Below are 5,753 nucleotides of genomic sequence, written 5' to 3' on the forward strand. Positions count from 1 at the left end.
CTGAGCAGAACTGCTGGGAGGACACATCTCACCCTTGGCTGATCAAAGAGGTTTTCTCATGTGGGTGCAAGAAAGGGGCAGGGTCACAGCTGGCCCCAGCCCTCTGGGGTCCACTGGCCTGGTGTGGGAAGGGCCTGGAAGCATTTCTTGTTAAGCTGGAGCCTGCAGAGCGGGGATGGGTGAGGCAGCATGCCCTCAACACTCAGACCCTCCATAGCCAGGTCTCCACATGGGTTTGGGTCCATCTCCCCACAGCCACCACTGCACCACTGCTCCCTGCGTGGCTGGCACACAGCCATCTGGACACGTTTTTGGAGCCAGGGACTTGGCTCGATGGTGCAGCAGTTGCATGCAGCATTGCACCTTCCCCCCCCCCTTGCAGAGCCATGGGGGTGCTGATGTCAAGGCGGCAGACAGTGGAGAAGGTGCAGAAGGTCAGCTTGGCCATGTCAGCCTTCAAAGACGGGCTGCAGGAGCAGCCAGCAGCGCGGCAGCGGGCGGAGGCTGGGGGCATGCGCTGAGGGACGCTGGAGCAGACAGTGCAAGAGGGAGAGGAGGAAGTGCCCATGGGGCCCTCACAGCCAGAGGAGGGCAGCGCCAGCAAGGCCGCGTGGGAGCGGCTGCAGGACGGCCGGGGTGTGGAGCCGGAGGAGTTTGACCGAGCCAACAGGCTCACGCCACCCGCCTTCATCCGGCCACAGCGGGAGCTGCATGATGACGAGCCACTGGACATCAGCTTGGAGCAGCAGGAGCAGGTGAGCAGCTGAGCATGGGGCAGGGGTAGGAGGGAGGAGGCCAGGGCTGGAGACACGCAGGGGGTCTGCAAGCATCCACGGTGCCCACCAGGCAGTGACAGCCTCCTCGGTGTTGGCTGTGTGCCTCCAGAGGCTGGAGGCAGGAGCATTGCTCTGCATGTTTGTCCATGCAAGCCCTATGGACCAGCCTGACCATCCACACCTACAACCCTCACGGCCCAGCTGATCTACAACCCCATAGCTTATCCATGCACACCTGTGATCCTACAGCCCAACCACACCTGCAACCCTACCCAACCATCCACCCACAACTACAGGCACACATCCCAGCAAACCTACAACCTTGCAGCTTCTCTGTCCATGCCTACAACCAGCCAACCCACAGATCAAAACTTCCATCCACCCACACCCACAGCCCTATAGTCCAGCCAGCAGTGGATGGACTATGCATGGACACAGTCCATCCATACATATGGCCCTACAGCCATATCCATTCTTCCTATGGACCCATACCTACACCATTAACCCTACCTGGCCAGCAAGCCAGCCATGACCCCACCACCCACCTGTTGACTGTGTCACCACCTCAAAAACCTGCCCTCCCATCCCCTTGACACCCCTACACCCATCCCCACCTGTGATGTGGTGCCCCCACGTTGGGGAGCACCCACGCTGCCTCTCTGAGCAGGGTGCTGAGCCGTAGCTGCCCATCGCTCCGCAGATCCTCAGTGATGAGATGTGTGAGATCTGCGAGGTGTGGACAGCCGAGAGCCTCTTCCCCTGCCGCATCTGCAGCCGGGTGTACCACGATGGCTGCCTGCGCCGCATGGGCTACCTGCAGAACAACAGTGCTGTGGAGGTGATGGAGACTGCACACACCGAGACTGGATGGAGCTGCTACTACTGCGTGAGTGCCCATAATGAACACCAGCAGAGTCCCATGTCATGGCCTGCTCCAGGGTGCTGGGGCTCTTGCTGCTCCTCGGCTCCTGCCATCCACCCTGACAGGGAGCTACCAGGGGACTAGAATGTCTTCCAGTAACTAAAGGGGGCTACAGGAAAGCTGGGGAGGGACTCTTTGTCAGGGGCTGGAGTGATAGGACAAGGGGGAATGGCTTTAAACTAAAAGAGGGGAGATTTAGATTAGATATAAGGAAGAAATTCTTTATTCTGAGGGTGGTGAGTTATTGGCACAGGCTGCCCAGAGAAGCTGTGGATGCCCCATCCCAAGGCCAGGCTGGATGGGGCTTTGGGCAACCTGGGCTGGTGGGAGGTGTCCTGCCCATGGCAAGGGGGTTGGAGCTAGATGATCTTTAAGGTCCCTTCCAACCCAAACTATTCTGTGATTCTATGACACTGACCCCTCCCCACCTCCCCACAGTGGTCATATGCTAACGCCCACCCCCGTCTTCACCCTCTAGGACAACCTCAATCTCCTGTTGATGGAGGAGGAGATGTACAGCCTGATGGAGACTTTGCGGCAGTGCAAGATCATTCCAGGTGCAGACCCTCCCCGTGGCAGGATGGGCTGAGCCCTCACTCACCCCTCATGCAGCCCTTGGGCTGAGGGTGTCACCGCTACCCTGACCATCAGAAGGTAAGAGCTCTGCTAAGGGTGGCAGCCTTGGGTCCCCCGTCGCAGTCGAGGAAGCAGGGGAGGTGAGAGGGATTCATGGCACTCCCAGATGCCCGGGGAAAGGCTGGTGAAAGGGATGCCCCAAATCTTCCCCCACAGAGACCTGCCTGATGCTGGATGACTTCCTGCACTACAAGCACCTGGTGCACAAGCAGCAGTTTGAGCGGCCCATGGGGGAGGCACAGGAGGAGCGGGCCACCCTGCAGTTCTCTGCCCTGGACCCCAACAAGAAGGGGCAAATCAAGTGGCTGGATTTCCTCTCCCACGAGTCTATCCAGCTGCTGCAGAAACTCCTGCCGCAGGTATGGCTGCGGTGCTGTGGTGGTTTTACCGTGCTAGGCAGCTGAATACCACAACCGCTCTCTCACTCCCCCTCCTTAGATGAGGAGGGGAAGAAGTAAAGGAAAGAACAACTCACGGGTTGAGATAAGGATGATTTAATTAAAGGGGAGAAAAAAAATAATTATTAAGGAAAGATTATTATTAATTAAACAATTTAACTAAACAATTTAACTAAATAATTAACAATTTAACTAAAGGGGGAAAAAAAAGGAAAGGGGAAAAGGGAGGGGGAAAGGGAAAACTAAACAAAACAAGTAAAGGCTATGTGGAAGTGCAGAGGAAAGAAATTACTCTCTACTTCCCACAAATGAGCGATGCTTGACCACGTCCTTGAAGCAGGGCCTCAACGCACGTAGCCGGTGTTCGGGAGGAGGACAGACGTTTTCCCAACGAGAGCCCACCCCTCCCCTCTTCCTCCTTTTTCCACCTTTTATTGCTGAGTGTGACATCATATGGTATGGAATATCCCTTTGGTTGGTTTAGGTCAGCTGCCCTGGTGATGTTTCTTTTCTCACATCTTTGCCCACCCCTAGGGGAGTTAGAGAGAGTCCTGATGCTGTGCCAGCACTGCTCAGCAGCAGACACAACACTGGTGTGATACCACTGCTGTTTTAGCTACAAGTGCAGAGCACAGCACTGTATGGGCTGCTGCAGGGAAAGTTAACATCCCAACCCGACCCAGTACAAGTGCCAGGGCTGGGGCATCCATTGCAACTTGCTCATGACCCTGCAGCTTTGCCCAGATCTTCCCCGGCTGGTGAAGGGGGTCCCCAAACCTGGCATGAGTGCTCCTTGTTCCCCTCTCCGACCCCAGAACTCCCTTCTGCGGCTGCTGACGGCCAAGGAGTGTGAGTGGGCATGCGTGGCCTTCCCAGCGCTGGACCAGGACAGCGATGGCTTCATTGGGGAGAACGAGTGCCACAAGACCCGGCACGCCTGGTTCCGCAAACACCAGAAGGAGACGCCGTCCTGCAACGTCAGGTACGGAGATGCCCACAGAGGGGCAACCTCGGTGTGGAAAAAGGCTGCAGCCCTTCCCTCGCACCGTACACCCGCTCCCCGCCGGCCACGGGGATGAACAGCGCCCTGCTTTCCTGCAGCATCAGCCATGTGGGGCCCATGTCAGAGAGCAGCCCTGCCAGCAGCAGCAAGAGCCAGGAGAAGACCCTGCTGGCTGTGGAGCAGGAGGAGGCCAGGTGAGGTGGCCGCTCTGGAGGGCGGCGTGCACCCCGTCTTGGAGAAGGGAGTGGAGGGGCAGTGGGGTGGGCATCCCGAAGCCCTCCCCATTGGGGGCTCCAGGGGGTGGCGGTGTGACAGCATCATCCCTGCAGGTGCGTCAACTGGTCCAGCTTCTTGCGGGAGAACGTCGCCTACATCCTGGCCGCCTGCCCCAACAGCGCTGCTGTCCACCTGCAGCCACCAGCCTAGCCCCCTCCTGCCTGCCCGCCCACCCCGGCACCATCTTGGCTGACGATGCCTTCCCCATGGGGGGAGCCCCGTTGTCATGGTGACCTGCCCCACATATCCCATTGGCTGAGGGAAGCCCTGCCCCCTTCACCCTGCCTGCCAATCCCGCGTGGCTCCCCACTGCCTGCCGGTGGGGAGCCAGATGCTGATTGGCTGGCGGGGAAGACGCCGCTCTGCTTTTCCCCCTGCCTCCACGTCAGATTGGCTGGGAGGTGCCCGAAAAGGATGGGTGGTGGGCTGTGATTGGCTGAGAGAGGCCTGAGCAGGTGCAGTCCTGGAGAGCTCTGATTGGCTGGGGAGAAGCAGGATGGTACCTTGGTGCCCCGGAGGCCCCCTCAGCAGGAGGCCTCTGTCCCTGGAGGCCCTGGGGTGCAGAGGCTCCCCACTGCGGGGAGGCCATCCCCACCCCACCATGCTCATATCCCTGGGGCCCCCAGGGCAGCCACCAGCAGCCTGGGAGCTGCCGCCCACCTCCTGCAGCCACAACTTGGGAGCGCACAAGGGGATGGGTTGCTCCATCCTCCGTCCGCAAGGAGGAGGCTTCATAGGGCAGGGGCAAAGAAAGAGGCCACGAGGCAGGAGGGAAGGCACAGAGGAGCAGGATCCCCTGCAAACCTCACCCCATGCGCACCAGGGATGGAGGCCAGGCCCCTCCAACCCACACCCACAACCGTGTGGTGGCTCCCACCTGGCAGGGATGTGCCACCACCATGGCCTCACCGCCACCTCCCCAGCTCAGGCAATGGAGGCACCATCCCCCTCGGCTCCCCCTGCCCAAGCCAGTGCACTGCTCCCCACTTCAGGGACTCCCTCCCTTTCAAGCTGTGAGACAATCTCAGAGTTTCAGGTTATATGTGAGGCCAGGAGATGCGCCAGTGCCACGGGGGCATTTCAGGTGCCGGGTCTGAGGTGGGGCACGGGTGGGCTAGAGCCATGGCTGGAATGAGCAAGCAGCCAGGGATGGGGCATCACAGCCTCCACACTGTACTGGGAAGTGTCCATTAAACAGCTGTGTCCAGCCACCCTCTGGCTGCCGATTGTACGAGGCACACGCCACAGCCACAGATGCCAAGTGGTGCCCACCTGCCTTCTCCCTGGGAGTTTTTTGGGGACCCCACTGCTGCCTGATGTGTTGAACATCCTGCCTTGGGCTCAGGTTCACTGTCCCATCAGGCAGGCTGGACCTCGTGTCCCCAAGAGTCCCACAGCAGTGATGGATGGAGGAGCTTGTGCCTGGAGAGAGACATCAGCCCTGTCCCCACTCTTCCATCTCTCTCTCATGAGTGCATTCCCAGCCCTGCCACGGGAGGAAAGCCTGTGCATTGGGATGAGGGTGCTCCTTGTCCACAGAGGTGCTGGATGCTGTGAGCAGGCAAAGGGAGAGCCCTGAGCAGCGGTCAATGTTGGGTGCTGAGAACAGGCTGTTTGCAGCAACACTGGGAAACCCAAAATAACCCCACAGAGACACAAAGGGCACCCTGGAGGTGTTTTAAGAATGGTGCCAATGGCCGGAGGCTCTTCCAGTGCTAGCCACATCCCTGGAGCACCCAGGG

General features: G+C 59.3%; 1 pseudogene across 1 annotated transcript; it reads left to right on the forward strand.

The window, feature by feature from the left end:
- Positions 1-386: 386 nt before the first annotated feature.
- Positions 387-5,206, forward strand: LOC310888798 (PHD finger protein 24-like; annotated as a pseudogene). The gene is made up of 7 exons (XR_014589232.1): positions 387-755; positions 1,477-1,662; positions 2,177-2,255; positions 2,491-2,693; positions 3,548-3,714; positions 3,834-3,929; positions 4,065-5,206. The product of XR_014589232.1 is annotated as a PHD finger protein 24-like (transcript).
- The last annotated feature ends 547 nt before the right edge of the window (positions 5,207-5,753 follow it).

The sequence above is a fragment of the Anser anser genome (genome assembly GCF_964211835.1).
Source record: "Anser anser genome assembly, chromosome: W".
NCBI lineage: Eukaryota > Metazoa > Chordata > Aves > Anseriformes > Anatidae > Anser > Anser anser.